The sequence below is a fragment of the Colobus angolensis genome, unplaced genomic scaffold, assembly GCF_000951035.1.
Source record: "Colobus angolensis palliatus isolate OR3802 unplaced genomic scaffold, Cang.pa_1.0 Scaffold310, whole genome shotgun sequence".
NCBI classification, from domain to species: Eukaryota; Metazoa; Chordata; class Mammalia; order Primates; family Cercopithecidae; genus Colobus; species Colobus angolensis.
Genome location: NW_012116378.1, coordinates 1,372,309 through 1,394,680, shown reverse-complemented (window position 1 = coordinate 1,394,680; position 22,372 = coordinate 1,372,309).

Genomic DNA, 22,372 nt, shown 5'->3' with positions numbered 1-22,372 from the left:
GGTTGTCCCTCAGTATCAATGGGGATTGGTTCTAGGACCCCTATTGGATACCAAAATCCATGGATGCTCAAGTCCCTTATATGAAACGGTATCGTATTTGCATATAACCTAAGTACATCCTCCCATATACTTTATTTATTTATTTATTTATTTATTTATTTATTTAGAGACAGAGTCTCACTTCCTCATCCAGACTGGAGTATAGTGGCATGATCTCGGCTCACTGCAACCTCTGTCTCCCGAGTTAAAGCGATTCTCATACCTCAGCCTCCTGAGTAGCTGGAATTGCAGGCATGTACCACCACGCCCAGCTAATTTTTATATTTTTAGTAGAGATGGGGTTTCACCATATTGGTCCAGCTGGTCTCAAACTCCTAACCTCAAGTGATCCACCCACCTCAGCCTCCCAAATTGCTGGGATTATAGGCATGTCCTCCTATATAGTTTAAATCATCTCTAGATTACTTATGATACCAAATGCAATGTAAATTATCAGTAAGTAGTTGTTATACTGTATTATTTAGTAAATAATGACAAGAAAAAATGTCTGTACATGTTTGGTCAGATAAAACCATCCTTTTTAAAAATATATTTTTGATCTGTGGTTGATTGAATCCACAGATGCCAAACCTACAGATACAGAGGCTGACTGCTAATAATTCCTAATGTGTCCCAATTGTGTTTGTGAACATGTATATACATATATATACACACACATATATATACATATACATGTATACATACATATATACATATACATACATATATGTATATATGTATATACAGCATAGATGTTATAAATATGTCCACCTAGCTTTCTTCTGTATGTATTTCTAATGATTTTCAATGTGTAATGACTTCTCTTCAGTGAATGATGCCAGGGGAATCAAACACGGGAACTTTAAAAATTCACCCTTAGCTCTCAACAAGAAGGATAAATACCAAGCGATCACGTCCAAAGGCCATAAGACATCAAAGCAGGTTTTGATGCTTTAGCATATTACTTTACAGAAAACATAGTCTGTTTGAAAAGCTGGTATAAACACTGCTGAAGAAAGCAAGCTAAGGTGTGTCCACTAGCCAAATGCCCTTCCTCCTAAGGAAGGTATATTTTCCTACTGGGAGCTGGTGTATACCCATGTTTAAAGGTGTACTTTTCTCCAGGTAATTATATCCCTATCCTGTGCCGGTGGCCAAGAATCTGCTACATGAAACCTAAGAAGCAAGTCACACAGGCGCTTGACACCAAGTGCCCTGGGAATGCTCTTCCAAGGACACAATGAACAGCCTTCCTTGGCTTCCAGGAGTGCACATGCATGCAGATCAATACCAACATATTCCTTATAAAGCTCAGGATTCTCTTTAATTTTTTCTTTGTAGAATTCATTCAAATATTCTAAGCTGCATGTTCAGGGTACATGCGGATTGATTTGGACCCTCAGTTTTGACTGGACCCGTGGACCTTTCTAACGGTCATCAGTGCATATACCAATAGTCGCACTCAGGGAACATAACTACTAATAAGAATTACAGATGTTGAGTACACATGGACACAAAGAAGGGAACAATAAATACAGGGGCCTACTTGAGGGTGGGAGGAGAGTGAGGATCAAAAAATTACCCATTGGGTACTATGCTTATTACCTGGGTGACAAAATAATCTTTACACCAAACCCCTACAACACACAATTTACCCATGTCACAAACCTGCACATGTACCCCTGAACATAAAATAAAATCTAGGAAGGAGAAGAAGAAACAGAAAACAAATAGCAAGATGGTAGATTTAAACCTTGCCTCATTAAATGAAATAGTATAAGCATCCCCAATAAAAACATATGGATTGTAAGACTGGGAAAAAAAGTTATAGATGTTAAATAGAACTGTTTTTCTTCCTACTACTGGGTTAAGAAAGGGATAAGCAAATACTTTCCCTCTGCAACTATTTGTTATCAAAATAATTCTAGAAAATAAAAAAAAATATATACCGATCTCACTTCTGCTACAATGAGAAAAGACATGAACTCCATAATGTTACTATTACTCTGAGAGAAATCTCAAGTTCACAAGTGGGAAACAAAGCAGTAGCCCCAAAGGACTGGAGTGGAGTAAGGGCTCAACCTAGAGAAAGGTGCTCAGGAATTCCAGCCTAGTCGTGGAGGGTCATGGTTCATAAAATGGAATAGAGGAGGTAAGTCTGTTCTTCAATCCAGAATTTACAAAATTCTCATCAGCACAGGGATACCTGCCTTCACTGGCAAAAGGAGAACTAAATCTCTTCCAGTTGTGAAGTGAATAATTTAAACCATTTTGAGGTTCAAACAAAACAAAACACAATATGTTCTTTTTTGTGGTTGCACAAAAACTTCAAACTGACTGGAGATTTGAGAGTGTTAATTAGGCACATTCCCCCATCTAAGTGACAAAAAAAGCCACAAAGAGGGAATGAGAAGTAAAATACCAAGAATACCCATTTGACATTAGTTTACAATATGGTGGCCCCAAAACAATACTCTAAAGCCATTTGCAAGACTTTCCACATCAGTCAGCACGTCAAGCAGCCAAACAATCAGGTTAGTTTAGAATAACAGATTTTCAGAACCAGAAGTTATCTTGGACCTGGTATTACCCATCTCCTTCAGTTATTGAGGGAACTGGGGCCATGCAAAATATTAGTTGGTGAAAGTTACCCCAAGCTGGGTTTAGTCTTTGCATCTTAGATATAAATAGTTTGGTTATTTTGTAACTGGAGTGCTTGAGTCTTCTGACCTGCTGGGTCCTTGAATATCCAAATAAACTAACTCAAGTCTAGTGTTTCTTTCACTTCACTATGCCCGGGCCTGCTCCAGTATTTTTAATGGGTTCTGGCTGCATCTGTATCCTAGTGGTGGATATCTATTGCTCCTCACCTGAACTACCCATCAGCACCCATCCTCAGTTACTTCTCCAGGCTTCTTGCTACCTATGTCATCAAACTACTTTGTCTAGGTTGGATGCACACAGTCTCCTCTCCTTCACTGTTAAGGTGCAACTAACAAAAGTGCCATACTATGCAACAAAGTCTATCAAAGGTTAAAAAAAGTCCAGAGTAAAATTGACACATAGTTCCAGAAATCACTTAAAATTAGACATCAACATCCTCTGGGTTTCCTCAGCTATAGCTTCTGGAGGAATATAGCTTATGGAGGAATCTCTTACCAACTCTTTCCTCAGGCTTCAGCCTCTCAATGTATTGCCTCTCTCCTCTTCCCTCAGTTCTAAGACTTCAACTTCATCTCTCCCATGGTGCAAAGCAGGTAGCTCCATCTTCCTCAAACTCCTGATCTGCGACTAGGTCCAGAGATATGACCTTTGCAGAGCACAAAGGCTCATGAAGTGTTTTCCTAAACCAAAGGGAAGTTATTTTCCTCAATTCTATCTCCTAGCATACATACACAACTACACTTTTTAAACATAGCACTACTTTTTCTTGGGTCATGGCCATGTTAAACAAAATCGAAACAGAACATCAAAATCTCAATCCAGAGGCCTTCTGCTCAACTTTATGAGTCATTGGTGGTTTAGAAATTAACTGTGCTCCCTAGATACCTCTCCAACCCCTTACTTCTTTTGCATCTTCACCACTATTGCCATGGACCAGGCACTCCCACCTCACCCTTTATTCTTGCCACAGCCTTCTAAATGTTTCTCCCTGATACCAGTCTCTTTCTCTTCCATTCACCTGGCCATTAAAGTTTTGCATCAAAAATTCAAACTTAATCATGACATACTCTCAGTTAAGTATCACAGGGACCCATCACCAGCTCTCAGAAGCATGTGTGGTCTTAACCTGTCACAATCTAGCCCCAGCTTGGCATTTCATCCTCACATCCTTCCATCCTCCTAATGACATCTTCTCTTTTCACACCTTGGTATCTTATTATTATTATTTTAGAGACAGGGTTTCACCATGTTGCCCAAACTGGACTCAGACTCCTGGGCTCAAATAATCAGCCTCAAGAATAGCTGGGACTACAGACATGTGCCACTGGCTACCTTGGTATCTTAAACAGGCCCTTTCCTCTTTTGGGGGTGTGACATATAACCTCCTTAAAAACCAAGGCCCAACTTAAACATCACTTCTATGAAATCTTCCCACTTCTCATAACCTTCAGTGCATGTCATCGTTTTTGCGGTTTCCACATTATGTTGTTAATGTGGATGTATCTCCCCAAGTAGACTGCAGCTTTAACTCATCTGGATTTCCTAGTACTCAGCATTCTACCTTGAATAGAGGCTTGATAAATATTTATTTAATTAAATTCTATAGACTTAGGACTGCTTAACCATATCAAGAAATAAAGCATGATGTTTAAGATCCTGTGTGAAGCATTTTAAGTTCATTTCAACTTAAATTTCTTCAAAATAATGGAGGAGAGAGCACCTTGACTTATTTCATTCAAAACTAATGCCAAAAATGTTTGCTAGATAATATTGGGGAAATTGGCTCCATTTATGAAGAAAAATACTTTGGATCACTATCCCAAATGATTGTGAAAAAGTAACCTCAAAATGAATTAAAAATCCCGAAATGAAAGTCATCCATCAAATTAATAAAATGTAGTAAAAGTGTAAGATGGAAAACAAAGCAGTAATCAGAAGTAATGAAATAAAGTACATAAAGTTAGACCTATCTTTAAAATAAGGAAAATAGAAACAGAATGAGATCTAGACTATAATAGTATTTATATAAATTAGAGATCAGAAATATAAAGATAAAAACAACAATGAATGCTTTTTCAGGCGACCTTCTTATCAAAGATATATATTAACCATGTTACAGTGTAAGCCTAAAGCAAGGTACAGAACGAGAGAGAAAATTAGTAAAGAAAAAAAAAGAAAAGAGATTACCCAAACAGATGGTAATATCAGACCTGGAATGATGATTTTTCATGGGCACATTCAGATCTAAAGACATGTATTGAACCTGTCAAGGTGGTGTAGTATAAAAGGAAAATAAAAGAAAAAATAATGAAAATTTTAAATGGATATTGTAGGTGATAGTGTATTATGCCCTGAGGAATATAAGTAACTCAACTGTGGATCTTAGGTTTAAATAATGCAATTAAAAGCCTAAACAAGGGGACATTCCAGATTGATTACCTAAAGCAACGGGGTCAGGATCTGTAGAGCAACAGAGCATTTGTCTTCATGGTGTGATGTCTCTTCTGGCATCTGAGGATCCCTTGGGAAGGCAGTGATGGAGAACAGGCCAAGGGTCAGACAGAAAATCCTAATGCCTGCTCTGTCTGGGACTTGCTGTGGGGCCCAACAGGCCACTCCACTCCCCTGGGCCTGGTTTCCTTATCAGAAAGTCATAGATAACAATCCTGACATGTCACCAGGGAGGGCTGCAAGGGGAGCAAGCAGAAGGGCCTGCATCTCAGAAATGAACCCTTTCCTTCCAAATATGAAATCCATTAAACAAAGCAGGGACTCCAGCTCCCAAATGGACACTGCTGCCTGTCCTCCACTGTTAGAAGCCTACAGCCATTATGTGGGAATTAGGGAGGGAGAGAACAAAGGAAGAGAAATGGTCCACCCATTCAACCCAAATAGCTGTTGTGTGGCAGCTTTTGTCTTTGGATCTGTTGCAGCTCACTTATCCATGTGTGTTTGGGTGATCCTCCAGATTCTAGGGATGTATGGTCAACATAACCTAGACCTTCTGAATTACTGGACATTTCCTGACTCCCATTTCATCCCTAGAGAATGGGGTTGGAGGAGCGTCATGTGATAACAGCCTGAGGCCTACATTTCAAGGGCCTGAAGACAAGGTAGGCTCCATGCAGGAGAGTTGCCCTCAAAATTCCCTTTCTGCTTTGATTAATGAAAAACTGTTTATTGCTTTTGTGGGACCAAATGGAAGGTTCACCTGTTTCAACCATCTGCCAACAAAAATAGGTAAAATCCTTATTATTTTGTATGAAACAACGGATCTGGATTTATTAAATATTATTGCTATTTTGACACAATTTGTAGTCAGTATATCCCACAGTTTAGACTGAAGGCAAATATTTATAAAATGTGAGAAATTAATTTTTAAGAGAACTCTAAAATTACTTGTATCCAAAGAGAACTATAATTGTTTTAATTAGCCATTAATTGTTCAACCTACTGTGTTAAAACCATGAATTCTTCCAGAAGTATTTACTTACACTGAAGTTTTATCTTGAGCTATTACTGATAATGTCTTATTCATTAGCTTTCTGCCTGAGAACTTTACACTATTTGCAAGCCATATCTTACTTAGCCATTATAACATGTGGCTATATGTTGGGGACATGTAAGTGACTAATTGAAAAAATCTCGAAGGGGAAAAGAATGTTGGCTGTTGAAATTACTCATGGGACATGATCAATATGAGTTGGGCCTAGAACCCAAGCCTCAGAGTTGATCTTAGAAACCTGAATTGATCTTCTTGCTTTATGATACCAATTAGCCTGTCTATGCAGGACCACCACCACCAACAACAAAAGGCATATTTTTCTTGATGCAAAAATTCCTGACTTTGAGCTAAACATTAAAAAGTGGTGCTCTCTGAATTGGCAGTTGTAGGGACAAGTTGCAAATGGCTTTTTAATATTTTGTTGTAAAGTAGTATGTGTGTGTGTGTATTATGATACAGCTCAACACTATTCCTGTGGAAAAAAAAGCAAGCAAGGAGCAAGGGGGGGCTAGTTAGAGAATTAGAGAAGAAAAGTAACTTTATCTTGGACCTATTCAGCGGCTTTTTGAAACTTGAGTCATTGGTTTGTGGTTGTCCCGTGGGAAAGGGCCAGGAAGTGATAAACACAATAAATGATGAAATTCAAATGGAAAAGCACTGTTCTTTGAGCTATTGGCTGCATAAAGAAGAAGAGAGGATACAGATGTTTATCCTACCAATGTGCATCCAATAGTTGGACAAATCAGTTTCTACACTAAAAGCACAGTTATGTGATATTCTGTTCATTCTTTCTGTGCACGGCCTTCTGATGCCACTTAATTTACACAGTCATGTTCCAACAGCAGAAAATATTTTTGTACTGTAAAGCATCAGGAAAGCAACAGTAGTGATATAAATTGAACTAGATAAATCTGATGACTCTAGTACCATTGACGTCATTCCTTGCTTACTGTCTGCATAAGGAAATCTAAACCTCCAGTTTTCAGCCTACTCAGTTCAACCCATTGACAAGATGTTACCCTAATCTGGGAAGACAATCATAGAAAGAATTCAAAATAAAAATAGGAGGATTGATCATCTTATTGGACTATGGTAAATATTTTATGATTATTAGAGGTGTGTGTAATTTCTTTAAATATCACTCAGATCCTAAATTTTAATTAATAAAATAAGAATAATAAACGTATTGTTATCTTTGCTTAATGGCTCATCAAAAAATGTGCTTTTTAATCTCACACTGTATACAAAAATCAACTCAAAATGGATTTAAACGTGATATCGGAAACTATAAAACTACAATAAGAAAACAGAGGAAATGCTCCGCAGCATTAGTCTGGGCAAAGATTTCTTGAATATGACTCCAAAAGCAGAGGCAACAAAAGCAAAAATAAACAAATGGGATTGTGGTTGCATCAAATCAAAAAGCTTCTGCATAACAAAGGAAACAATTAATAGAGTGAAGAGACAACCCACAGACTGGGAGAAAACATTTGCAAACTACATACCTGATAAAGGGTCAATATCCAAAATACCTAAGGAATTCAAAACGACTCAATAGCAAGAAAGCAAATGACCCAATCAAAAACTGCACAAAGGATCTAAATAGACATGGCTCAAAAGAAGACATACAAATGGCCAACAGATATATGGAAAACGTTCAACATCACTGATCATCAGGGAAATGCAAATTAAAACCACAATGATGTATCCTTACACTTGTTAGAATGGCTATTTCCAAAATGTTGAAAGATAAGAGTTGATGAGGGTATGGAGAAAAGAGAACCTTGTGCACTGCTGGTGGAAATGTAAATTAATACAGTCACTACAAAAAACTATATGAAAGTTCCTCAGAAAAGTAAAAGTAGAATGACCATGTGACCTAATAATCTCTCTTCTGGGTATACATCCAAAGGAATTGAAATCAATATGTCAAACGGATATCTACAGTGCTGTTTGTTGCAGCACTATTCACAATAGCAATGATATGGAAGCAACCAAAGTGTACATCATCAGATGAATGGAAAAAGAAAATGTGGCATATATATGCAATAGAATACTATACAGACTTTAAAAAATAGTTAAACTCTGTCATTCATGACAACATGAACCTGGAAGACATTATGCTAAGTAAAATAAGCCAGGTGCGGGAAAACAAATACTGCATGATCTCGCTTATATGTGGAATCTAAAAAGTCATAGAAGTAGAGATGGTTATGAGAGTCTGGAGATGGGGGATAAATGGGGAAAGGAGGGATGTTGATTAAAGGGTACAAAGTTTCAGTTAGGAGGAATAAGCTTTAGTGATCTATTGCACATAATGGTGACTCTAATAAATAACGATGCATTTAATAGATCAAAATTGCTAAGAAAGTAGATTTTAAATATTTTCACTACCAAAAAAATAAGTATATGACATGATGGATCTGTTAATTAGCCTAATTTAACCATTCCAATACTGTAGACATATATCAAAACATCACGTTCTACCCCATAAATATATAAAATTATTATATGTCAGTTAAAAATAAAATTTAAAACTAAAAAAATTGTTTTAAGAGACGAGGTTGACCAGGCAAACTATGTTGCCCAGGCAAACTCCTGGGCTCAAGTGGTCCTCCCACATCACCCTCCTGAGTAGCTGGAACTACAGGCATGCACCACGAAAATTTAAAATTCTTGGCTCCGAAGTTTAAAATGCTTGGGTCCAAAATTTAAAACACTTTTCAAAAGAAATATGCTCTTCAAAATAAGAACCATACTTTTCTTTAATATATGAGATATTATATGCAAGATAGTAAACATTGGTAAAATAGCTAGCATTTATTGAGCATCTATGAAGTATTAAGTCAATGGGTTTATTCATCTGTTTCCTCAATCTAAGAGATATTAAGTTAGCAAGGCAATTTGATTTTCTTTTTAAAATCTGCCAGCTGAGTGAGGTCTCCAACATAACTGCCTACGGAGGTGGTGCCCCTCTTAGCCTTATGCTTCCATTGCTTAAAATATGTGAAAGCCCTTTAATCCAAAGAATTTCCAATGCCAGTTGAGAAGGAAATAATGCTTGTTTCTTTATTTTAAAGCTACATATTGTTTTGGTTTAAAATATATGTTTTTCTCCTCTACTCATCTTCCTTATCAGGGTTGATTCAAGTGGTTTTTATCTGAGTCAAAAAATTAAATATATTCTCAAAAGAATTATCACTGTGGCACTAAGCATAATTTTGGAAGAGGGGTTCTGTAAGTTTAATGCCCCCAAGTCTTTGTTGAAGGGAATACTTGACCTTCTTTTAGAGAAATAGGTTCTGGTGAGATTGTATAAAAAATATCAACCACGGTGCTTTACAGGATAGGTTTTTTAACTCCCTCCCTGCCCTCTTCACTCTCATTTGGGGTTTGTATTTGTCCATTCTCACAGTGCTATCAAGAACTACCTGAGACTGTTTGTTTATAAAGAAAAGAGGTTTAATTGACTCACAGTTGCATATGCTGTACAGGAGGCATGGCTGGGAAGGCCTCAGAAATCTTACAATCATGGCAGAAGGTCAAAGGGAAGCAAGCACATCTTCACATGGTGGCAGGAAAGAGAGAGAGAAAGTGAAGGAGGAAGTGCTACACATATTTATTTATTTATTTATTTATTTATTTATTATCATACTTTAAGTTCTAGGGTACATGTGCACAACATGCAGGTTTGTTACCTATGTATACATGTGCCATGTTGGTGTGCTGCACCCATTAGCTCGTCATTTACATTAGGTATATCTCCTAATGCTATCCCTCTCTGCTCCCTGCACCTCACGACAGGCCCCAGTGTGTGATGTTCCCCATCCTGTGTCCAAGTGTTCTCATTGTTCAATTCCCACCTATGAGTGAGAACATGCCGTGTTTGTTTTTTTGTCCTTGCAATAGTTTGCTGAGAATGATGGTTTCCATCTTCATCTATGTCCCTACAAAGGACATGAACTTATCCTTTTCTATGGCTGCATAGTATTCCATGGTGTATAGGTGCCACATTTTCTTAATCCAGCCTGTCATTGATGGACATTTGGGTTGGTTCCAAGTCTTTGCTATTGTGAATAGTGCCTCAATAAACATAGGTGTGCATGTGTCTTTATAGCAGCATGATTTATAATCTTTTGGGTATATCCCCAGTAATGGGATGGCTGGGTCAAATGATATTTCTAGTTCTAGATCCTTGAGGAATCGCCACACTGTCTTTCACAATGGTTGAACTAATTTACAGTCCCACCAACAGTGTAAAAGTATTCCTATTTCTCCATATCTTCCCTAGCACCTGTTGTTTCCTGACTTTTTAATGATCGCCATTCTAACTGGTATGAGATGGTAACTCATTGTGGTTTTGATTTGCATTTCTCTGATGGCCAGTGATGATCAGCATTGCACACTTTCAACAACCAGATCTCATGAGAACGCAACTCACTATCACCAGAACAGCAAGGGGGAAATTCACTGCCATGATTTAATCACCTCCCACTTGGCTCCTTCTTCAACACGTGGGGATTACAATTTGACATGAGATTTGGGTGGTGGAGACACAGAGCCAAACCATATCAGGGTTCTTATTTTCCATTTCACTGAGAGCAACAGAAGACTTTGTCCTTATCATTTCAGCACTGTACCTGTGCTATATACTTTCCTTTCCAGTCTTTCTTTCTGGAAGAGCTAGTCACACTCCAGTCCAGTGGTTCTCATTATCTTTTAAATCTCGGTGCATCCGTAGCTGTCTGTCTTTATATTCCTAATAGTATTGATGTTTTCTTTTGTTTTGTTTTCTCCTTCTCTATTTTATGAGTTTTGTCAGTTGCTCATCACTACTGTTAGTCTTTTAAAGTAAATAACTTGACTTTTATTTTAATCTACTTTCTTATATCTTTTCTTTTATGTTCTTAACTTTATTATTCTCATCCCTCTACACTGTTCAAGTGTATTTAGTGTTTCTTTTCTGATGTCTTAATGTGGAAGTTTAATTTATTTTTACCCTTCTTTTCTAATAGAAGCATTTGAGTCTATAAACTTCCTGTCAAATACCACTGATATGGTTTGGCTGTGTCCCTACCCATATCTTATCTTGAATTGTAGCTCCTATAATCCCCACATGTCATGGGAGGGACCCAGTGGGAGATAATTGAATCATGGGGGCAGGTTTTCCCATGCTGTTCACATGAACGTGAATAAGTCTCATGAGATTTGATGGTTTTATAAATGGGAGTTCGCCTGTACATGTTCTCTCTCGCCTGCCACCATATAAGACACACCTTTGCTCCTGCTTCACCTTCTGCCATGATTGTGAGGCTTCCCCAGCCATGTGGAACTGTGAGTCCATTAAACCTCCTTTTCTTTATAAATTACCCAGTCTCGCATATGTCTTCATTAGCAGTGTAAGAATGGACTACTACAACCACTTTAGTTGCACCCCCAAAATTTGATTGTAGCATTTTTATTTTTAGAGACAGGGTCTCACTATGTTGTTGCCCAGGCTGGCATCAAACTCCTAGACTCAAGCGATCTTCCTGCCTCAGCCTCCCAAGTAGGTGGGACTACAGGTTCATGCTACCCTGCCCAGCGTTATTTTTAATATTTTTAAATTATAAGTGTTTTCTAATTTCCAATGTTATCTGTTCTGTGAACTACATATTTTTTAATTTGCTTTTTTTCTTAATTTCCAAAAGTATGAGGTATGTTTTGCTTTCCATTGTTCTGTTTGTTCTTGTTTTCTAGTGTAGTTGTGATCAGAGGGGATGAACTGTATGCTAATGTCTTTTTCTTGACATTTTTGAGATTATTTGAGGTTCTGCTATATAGTCAGATTTTGTAAAGTTCCAGGTGTGTTTGAAAAACATATTATGTATTCTCCAGTTATTTGTTTTATATTTTATATAAAACTCTTAGTAATACATTTGTATATTGCTCTTAGTGATATATTTTGCCTTAAAGTATGTTTTGTGTAATAGTACCACAAATATACCAACTTCCTTTTGATTAATATTTATCTGGTATGACTTTTCCAGTCATTTTACTTTCAACATTCCTGTGCTCCTTTGTTTCAGTTTTTTTCTCATAAACGATACAATTTACAGGCTATGATCATCACTTTTGAACTAGAGAGTTTTTTTGATTACAAAACTGCTTGGTTTCATTTTTTCCATCTTATTTTATGTCTTGCCTTAGTTCCAGTTTTTGTTTTTCTTTTCCCTCTTCCCTCCTCTTTATTCCTGCTGTCCTTTGGGTTGTTTAAGACTTCTCCCTATTTTATTTTTCTCCTCTCCTAGGGTCTGATGCCTGTTCCTGCCAGATTGCTGGGCACTGCCCTGGAGTGTGATGAGGCATTAGGGATCTACACATAGGCCACTGTTTCTCTTTCCTTAAGTTTTCCCCCAGCAGGTCTGGGGTATGTCTGATTGAACAGTTGCTGTTATCTGCATGACAGTAATTCTAGGTAGATGGAGAAATATCTGACTTCAATTCATTTTCATTCAGATGGATAGGTAGTCCCAATCTAGTCTCTTTTTTTGAGGATATTACATCTGCCATGAATGTTATCCGCTAGTATATTCCCTAGACTTTTCAGCAGGCAAAGCCTATTTTATGTTAGTAGTTTTGTTAAACTGATGAAGCAAAAGTATTTCCTAATTGTATAGACTCAGTAAATGTCGATTGCTTTCATGGGGTACAGAAGTGTAAGAAGTCTCTACTCCTGCTCTTCGCCAATGGAAACTCCATTTGAGAAGAAGAGCATTTCATGCCCAAAACAACAGCGAACAAGAGAAAGGTCAAGGATTAAGTATGATTAAGGGCTAAACTAGTGGTAGAAGACTGTACTGTAGATGTTCAGAAAAGGGTGAGACTTGAGATTTTGCATTTCTACAAGGTGATGCTGATGCTGGGGATGCCAGTTCAAAGACCACAGTCTAAGTGGCAAGGTAAACGATTATTAGTTCTCTGAGGCACAGACTATGTTTCATTCACCTTTGCATTCCCAAAACCTAGAGCACTGCTTAGCACATAGTAGGCTCCATAAACGCAAAATGAACTTACAAATGAATGAGGATTAAGGATAAAGAATATCATTCCAGGTGAAGGATATATTTAGAAGGACAATGGGAAAGGACAATGTTGATGTCTGAAGGACAAAGTATTAGTCTGGTAGGTGTAGAGAACTGGGTCGATTAGGAATAAATTATGATGCTCCATGAAAACCAAGCCTAGAATTTTATATTTCAAAAGTCTTAAAATATAGAATCAGTAGGGACTTTGGACAGAGGACAAGAGAGATGAGATATAGATTTTAAAGAGACGAATTCTAAAGATAATTTTTCATTAAAGCATAAAACTTAGAGATATTTTTCTACAAATAACTGCAATAATTACATACCAAATACTGATCTTACTCGATTACAGGATTTCTATAGGATGAGTGCTCACAAACTCATACTTTTTAACATGTCTGCAGCGCTGGTCTAAACATACTGTAGCCCTATGCTCTCTTACTTTTAGAATCTCCCTTCCACATTATATAAAATATACTAGTCTGGACTCAGTGGCTCATGCCTGTAATCCCAGCACTTTGGGAGGCCGAGGTGGGTGGATCACCTGAGGTCTGGAGCTCGAGACCAGCCTGGCCAACATGTGAAACCCCATCTCTACTAAAAATACAAAAATTAGCCGGGTGTAGTGGCACATGCCTGTGGTCCCAACTACTAGGAAGGCTGAGGCAGGAGAATCACTTGAACCCAGGAGGCAGACAAGATCACACCACTGCACTCCAGCCTGGGCAACACAGTGAGACTCCATCTCAAAAAGATAAAAATAAATACATAAATAAATAAAACAAAACAAACCCCGATCCCACAGGAAGCATAATTCATTATTGTAAAAAAAAAAAGTTGAGGATTTTATAATTGTGTTTTATGATATTTGGCTACAAGTAACTTTTGATTTATGAATTGGTTATAATTTCTCAGCAGTTACTATGTATATACACCAACTCTCACGAAGTGACAAAATATGACTTATATATGGTTTTAAATGTAGTGAAATGTTTATAGATACTAAATTTATTAATTAGGGAAGTTGATATAATGTTAGGCTTTGTATACATTTAATTAAACATTTATTTACATTTTACAGTTCTCGTTTTGTATTTTTAAGCCCATAAATTTGATTTCAAGTCTTGAAGATTTTTAAGTCCCTGAAAAGCACCAAAGCCTTGATCACATGCTCACAGCGCTTAATGGGCATCTCCTACCTCCATTTCCTGCCTCCTCTGATCCTGCATCAGGAATATAACCAATTACTTTTATAACCTTAGGAACAATTAGCAAATATGATCACTATATTGTGGAAGAAGAAATCAGTCTAATGTGATATTGCTATAATAGTGAATGTGCCATTTTGGAACCAAAACATCAAGTAGGAAGTTGCTTCTCATTTCTGCAGTGTTGGTATACCCACTTTCACTGGAAATGATCTTTGCTGCCCAAGTTCTGTCTGCTGTAAGACTTCTTAAATTCAGACACTAATTGATGTGATTTTTTTCAAAAAAGTTACTTAAAGTATGAAGCAAAACAAGCTATTATTAAGCCTAATCTGGTCTATGGGATTCATCAGTTCTTAATAATCTGTACCACACAATGTTTGCTAAAGGTTGAGACTTCCAAATGGTGAAACAGTGGAAAATTGTCAAATAATTTACATTTGCCTTTAGATGTTATTTTAGTCTTTATCTTAGATATCCTGAGGAGTTAACAATCCTTTAAAGTAATGGAATCATCTTGTTAAGATATTATGGTCTTCCCTAGTATGCTTTCTCTCCAAGCACCTTTCTAATATTCTAATATCGGAAAACCAAGCAACAACAGAAAACAGAGTGTGAGCTCCCTAAATGGTAAAGAACATGAAAGAAAGAAGTTTTTGAGAGCCTACTACATGCCTGACACCTTCCCTACATCCTCTCACTTAATCATCAGAGCAATTATACGTGGTCAACATTGCCATCAGGGCAAAGGAATAGTCCGAAGTCAAACAGCTGAAAAAGGCTTTAAAATCAAAGTCATGTCTTTGCACATCAACTCTGGAAATGTCTTTTTTGCAGGATGGGGGATTCATACCATCCCTGGGGCACAAGAGTAATTATGTTGACTTAATATTTTTGTTTATAGCCTCTAATAGACTAAAGTTCCCATGTATATTAACTGACTGATTCATAAAGTTGGTGGAAATGTCAATATAGTCTCAAATAATTGAAATCTGATTTTATTATTGACCTCTAATTTGACACCATGAGGTATGAATTTTGTTTCTCTTCCCCATTTTCGTAGAGTGTTCAACTTGCTTACAAAGTAAATCTGCTTGTCTTTTTCGTGTTATGAATTATTATTTGCACAATAATTTTATTTGACATCCACTAATTTATTTGTCATGAGTTAAATACATTATTGTAACATCCAAGATTTCTTAAAACAGGAGCTAGGGTTATTTTCACTCAAATAATTCCTCCTTAGAAGCATCATTTGCAAATGTCTATTTTAGGCATGCTGTTTGAACTTAATTTTGATCTGTGTATCACTAGTCTTCTATTTATAGACAGGGGATTAACATTCCCATGTTCCCTTTGACCTATTATTCTTGACATCTAAGTCCTTCACTGAGAGCTAATTTGAATATAAATTAAAGTATTTAAGTTGAGCCCAAATTATTTAAGTGAGTGACGTGGTCTGTGTTCAGTAAGAATCTGAGCATTTTCTTAAGGAATTGAAAGAAACTCACAATTATACTTTGTGTATTAATAAATATCATATTAGACTTGTGTGATATATAAGAGCTGAGAAAAGCAATTCCTCTACTGGGGCAGCTAAGTAAACCTTCAGAGGGTTACCAAGTATCTTCTGAGTATGTATGAAAAGATCACGTATCAGAGGAAAGTTATATAGAAGTTATTTAACAAAGGTAGGAGGAACCTAAATAGAGTAGTCTCTGCTAGTTGTCTATTCAGTACTCACTGTTTCTTCTCAGAAGGCTCACTTTCTCTGTCTTGGAGTGTGGATTGGCTATGTGACACTAAGATGATCATTATAACATAAGCCAAAGGTTTCAGGAGGTTCTGAAAAACTTTTGCTCTCCTGAGAGAAGTGAACAGCTGGCATGGGATATGTCTCTTCTCACTACCTTGAAATGTGAACATGAAGTCTGAAACTCTAGCATCCAGTTTTATGGCCATTCACCAACAAGCCTGAGGGAAAAGCAAGAGTATCACAGTCATGCTAGGCTTGATATCATGGCGCCACACAAAACCAATGCTAGTAGCCATCTACCTCCTCTAGATTCTTAATGCGTGAGAACAAATCCTGATAAGACACTGTTAGCTGGTGTTCTGTTACATGCAGCTGAATACATTCCTAACACCACATTTGTGAACTTTCCTTCTACGACATTGCCATTTAAAGCATGGTCCTTGAACCAGCAGCCTCAATGTCACCTGGAAGCTTGTTAGAAATGCAGAATCTCAGGCCCAAACTCAGACTCCCTGAATCAGAAAAAATGAGATCACCAAGTGATTTGCATGCATGTTAAAATTTGAAAGTCATAGTTCTAAAACATTATGGAAACAGAGAAAAATACACTCTATGTACACATATATAGAATAACAGTAATTTTCCAAACATGCAATTACTGGAAAAAAGGGGGAAACAGGGGGCTCAATTTCAAACATTTGCTTGTGTATCACCTTCTATATGGCAGGCACTTATACATATATGTATTAGCTGTAGTTTATATTAATTATTTCCTTTAAACCTCAGATACGGTAAGCATTTACTTTGTCCACCAAGCACCCTGCATAGGTGAGGAAGTGGGGCTTTAAAACATGAAGTGATTCCCAGAGCCATTCAGGCAGAGCTGCTTTTCAAACCCAGGTCTTGCTGACTTCAAAGCCCACCTCTTTCTGCTCTACTACATGGACTTTCTGGCTATATGTTGAAAGAAGGTGGAAAGTGAATAAGACTTTTGAAGGGAGGGAAGCTATGCTTTAATGGTGAAGGACCAAGAGAATGAACTGCTAAAGTCTGTATCTCTGGGAGGAATTTAGGAGATTAGGGAGATCAAAGTCCTGGTGGGGGCGGGAAGAAAACAAGATGGGAAAACATGCGGGAGAAGGGAGTTTACATTTTGAATGGCAAATTACAGGCACATACTTAATTCAGATGAAAAAATAAAGCTGTTAAGGATAAAGAAGCAACCAACAACATTATGAAATTGGCTTGCTTCAGAAATCCCCAGCCAGAACTCTAAACTCACACAGTTGTTTTCTGGCATGAAGTCTGGGAGATCATTTCTTATCTGAAACACTCATTTTTGTTCATATTCATAGGCAGTTCTGCTGACTGTTGTTGGCTTAGCATAGCACATCTGGTTAGGAGGCCTCAATTGGGCAAATCTGAACTGCCTAAAATGGTGGTGATTCATATAACCTGTGAAAACATGGATTAATTAATTATTAAATAATTAGGGCATTAATTAATAAATATTAGGGCATATTTCTATTTTTCCTTTATTTAAGAAGGATAATTTTCAGTGGAAGTGATCGTGAGGGAACATCTGGATCCAGTTGTAGTGGACAGTCACTGACACTGTATGGATCAAGGGCAGACCTAACATTCCCTGCCTTTTTCTGAAAAACCTGGCTCCTTCAGCGACACCATCATTAGCAAAAGCCAAAAGAGAAACTTGCCAACCTACATTGGGTAGGTGCTAACTTGTCTCGGACTTCTCACTTTTCTATTTGGATCAAAACTTTATATTCTTAGAGATCCCCCTAATTAATTTAGAAAACTAAGTTAAAGAGTTGTCCCCAGAAAAGCACCACTCAATAAATGTTTTATAAAAGTAAGAAGAGAGGAAGCCAAAAGCCTGTTCTTTCCCTAGTGCATGAGTGTTTATTAAGCAAAAAGAAATGTAACTTTCTAAATCTTTGTTTTGATAGTGCTATTTCCTTGCTTTGAAAAAATGATCAGGCCAGGCACAGTGGCTCACGCCTGTAATCCCAGCACTTTGGGAGGCCAAGGCAGGCAGATCATTTGAGGCCAGAAGTTTGAGACCAGCGTGGCCAACATGGTGAAACCCCATCTCCACTAAAATTCCAAAAATTAAGGCCGGGCGCGGTGGCTCAAGCCTGTAATCCCAGCACTTTGGGAGGCCGAGGCGGGCGGATCACGAGGTCAGGAGATCGAGACCATCCTGGCTAACACGGTGAAACCCCGTCTCTACTAAAAAATACAAAAAATTAGCCAGGCGAGGTGGCGGGCGCCTGTAGTCCCAGCTACTCAGGAGGCTGAGGCAGGAGAATGGCGTGAACCCGGGAGGCAGAGCTTGCAGTGAGCTGAGATCCGGCCACTGCACTCCAGCCTGGGCGACAGAGCGAGACTCCGTCTCAGAAAAAAAAAAAAAAAAAAAATTAGCTGAGTACAGTGGTGCACGCCTGTAGTCCTAGCTACTTGGGAGCCTGAGACAGGAGAATCGCTTGAATCCCCGGGAGGCGGAGGTTGCAGTGATCCAGATCACACCACTGCACTCCAGCCTGGGTGACAGAGCAAGACTCTGTCTCAGAAAATTAAAATTAAAATTAAAATTATAAATAAAAATTTATCCCTAGCCCCCGTCATCATCTTTCTCACGATCTTATTTCATTATTTTTACCACAGTTGTTATTATCTTGATCTTATTTTTATTTATTTATTTATTTATTTGAGACAGAGACTTGCTCTGTTGCCCAGGCTGGAGTGCAGTGGCACGATCTCTGCCCACTGCAGCCTCTACTTCCTAGGCTCAAGGGATCCTCCCACCTCAACCTCCCAAGTAGCTGGGACTACAACTGTGTGCCACCACAGTGGGCTAGTTTTTTTTTTTTTTTTTTAATTTTTCATAGAGATGGGGTCTCTATGGGTAATTATATTGCCCAGGCTAGTCTCCAACTCCTGAACTCAAGCCATCCTCCTGCCTTGGCCTCCCAAAGTGCTTGGATTACAGGCGTGAGTCACCACACCCGGCCTGAATGATCTTGGTAATTTGTTTTCCGGTTTATTTTCTGTCTTCCTCCCTTCTACAATGAAGGTTCCAGAGCTGCAGGGACTTTGAGTGTGTTAATCATCACTGTATTATCAGTTCCTGGGACTGTTCCTGGTACTCCATAAACACTGGGTGATGAATAAATCATCTAACAGAAAGAAAGTAAACTCCAAATTCTTCCTTATTCTCACATGCAAGACCTTCTATGGGCTGAATCCAACTTCAGTTTTCCAGGCTTGCTAGTCTTCTCCTTTAGTTTTTGATGCCAGCCATGTTCACCTTGTCATTGATTCCTAAATAGGGGGACTTCTTCACTGTCAAGGTTTCTTAGTGAGTGTTGATCTTCTTCCCTCTGCCCACCCAAATGCTTTCCCATGGCCTGTTGAGGTCTTCCCCTCCTGTGAAGCCACACAAATTACTCCATCCATGTGCACTTTGTTGTCTGCACCCCTTTGGTGTCTGGAGACCCTATGTGCCCAGAAATCAACTATGATCTGCCTGCATTATCCTTCTCCTCTCATATTGCTATATTTCATATTATAGATTTGTTATTTACATTTTTGTGTGTTTCTATTTTGTCATACTATATACACTAAGTGACTTTTTTTTTTTTTTTTGCCTTTGCTTCTCAAATAACAAGTTGCACAGGGATTCTCATATAATAGACTTTTAAAAGACATTAATGGAATAACAGATAGAATTCACTAATCGACACTTAGAAGTACAGTGACAAAAGCCTGAAGAGGAAGTTTCCTGTGAGCTGGAGATGTTAAGAGAGCAATAAAAGAGGAATTGTCTTATGATTGGTGTTGCCCTATAGACCGGGAAAAGAAAATAAATTTACTTTCAAGGGGCAAGTTGAAGAATAAACACTTCTCAAAAACAACTCCCTGTGCCATGAATGGAAAAGTAGCAAAATTAATTTCCTTGAAAAATCATGCTTGATTTTCAAATGGGATGATTTTGATATTTTAAATTATCACCAGACATATCGAATTTTTGTGTATTTATTTTTTGAGACAGAGTCTCACTCTGTCACCTAGGCTGGAGTGCAGTGGCGCAATGTCAGCTCACTGCAACCTCTGCCTCCCAGGTTCAAGTAATTCTCCTTCCTCAGCCTCCTGAGTAACTGGGATTACAGGCATCCACCACCACGCCCGGCTAATTTTTGTATTTTCAGGAGAGATGGGGTTTCACCATGTGGGCCAGGCTGGTCTCAAACTCCTTACCTCAGGTGATCTGCCTGCCTGAGCCTCCCAAAGTGCTGGAATTACAGGCATGTGCCCCCGTGCCTGGCCAGACATATTTTAAAAGTCATACATTCCATGTTTGGTCCTCAAGACCTCCCAGGGTATAATACATGCAAAACAATGAACAGACACAGGATTGGCAAAGATTCACCTATGATCATCTCCCTCACTGCCTCATTGGGAAATGTATTTTATTACAGATAACAGGCTCAGAAACCAGTTTTCGCTTGGACAAATAATTAATAGGTACCTAACAAATAACTGATTGTTCTTCCTGGCATATTGTCTAATTTAATGCTTGCCCCCACATTTTGTCCTTTTCTGCACAGCAGGATACAATTTCTAAATGTGTAAATGATCACAAAGTCAGTACTTTTAATAAGATGAATAGAAAGAGTCTCATATGCTGATTTATAATCTCTTGGCTTGTTTTCAAAAGTTGACGTGTATATCTCAACCTCACTGCAATGCACAAATGCATGCAAAACTGTTCCCCTTGTTTAAAAAATCCTGGATTTAAAAAAATTGCTTGTTATACTAACTGCTTAATTAACTGCATCTGATCAATGACCCAGTTCAGGCCCACCACTCCCACACTTATTGGGGACAGCTGAGGCACAACCAGCCACACAATACTAAACTGAGCTGCTGCTGGGAGTCCAGGCTTAACCCTATAGCAAGCTTGCAAACTTCACATGTAAGTATAGTCTGTATATAAAGGAAACTCTGGCCAGAGACGACATTTGATCCCACAGTTCATCAAGTCTATGTACGACATTTCACATACCACCCAATAGATGTAATGACAAGATAATATTAACAGCAACCACTTTCCTGGATCACTCCCGCGCCACAGACACCACTCCAATACAACGACCACACATTGCATTAATACCCCAAACCTATTCTCAATTTGTTAAATATGGTGTAAGCTCACAGTTAGGAGGATGCAAATCTAGTTGAGCCAAAGAGTCCTTGCAGCTCTGGGAGCCAAGGTGGAGGGCCACCTCAGGGCTTTCCAGTACCCGCAGCTGTGGCTCAGACAGCTGCAGCCAGGAGCTAGTGAGGTGGGACAGCTAATGCGGGAAGTAGAAGTCAGCTGGCCCAACTTGGGGAGGTATCTCTCTCAGCATCTCAGCTTTGGGACTCTGTCACCACCTCTTCCTAGCCCAAGCTGCTGCCTAAACCAGGCATGTTGAAGGGTGAACAGTGGCTGCCACAAGGCCAAGGCCAAGAGATTGCTGAGAGTCCCACTCCCCTACCTGAGCCCCTGGGCCTGTGACAAGCCACACTGTCCTCCAGAACCCATCTAGCTCTAGGCAAAATGTCTTAGGCTTTTGACTGAGGAGTCCACCAGGGTATAAGTAGCAAAAGCTAGGATCTGGGCTTTCCAGAGGGCAGGGCCTCTTTCTTTCTAGTCCCCCAGCCTCTTCCTCTGCTTGAAAGTGACTGTTTGTTGCAAACACACAGGTTGTTGTCCATAAGTTCTCAGCCAGTCTCTGGTAATTAGGTTTGAAAACATGAGGTAGAAGCGTCCCCTCGCATGGATGTTGTGCCTGGCTGGCTAGAGTCATCCTCTGGCAGGTGAACAGAAGCCAGTCCTTTTCCTGACTCCTGGCCAGTTGTGCCATACACCAAGACTCTTCAAAACCTACTCCCTCAAGCTCTGCTCCAGGAAGAGCAGGACCTGGAGTGGAAGTGGGGAGCACCACTGTCTTTTCACACCCTTTGAGTGCCTTCTGGCCACCAGTCTTTCCTTCGTCGACACTTCCACTTGAAGTCCTCCTGCACCCAGTTGGACTACAGACTTCAGAGTTCACAGGCAGGTTCACCC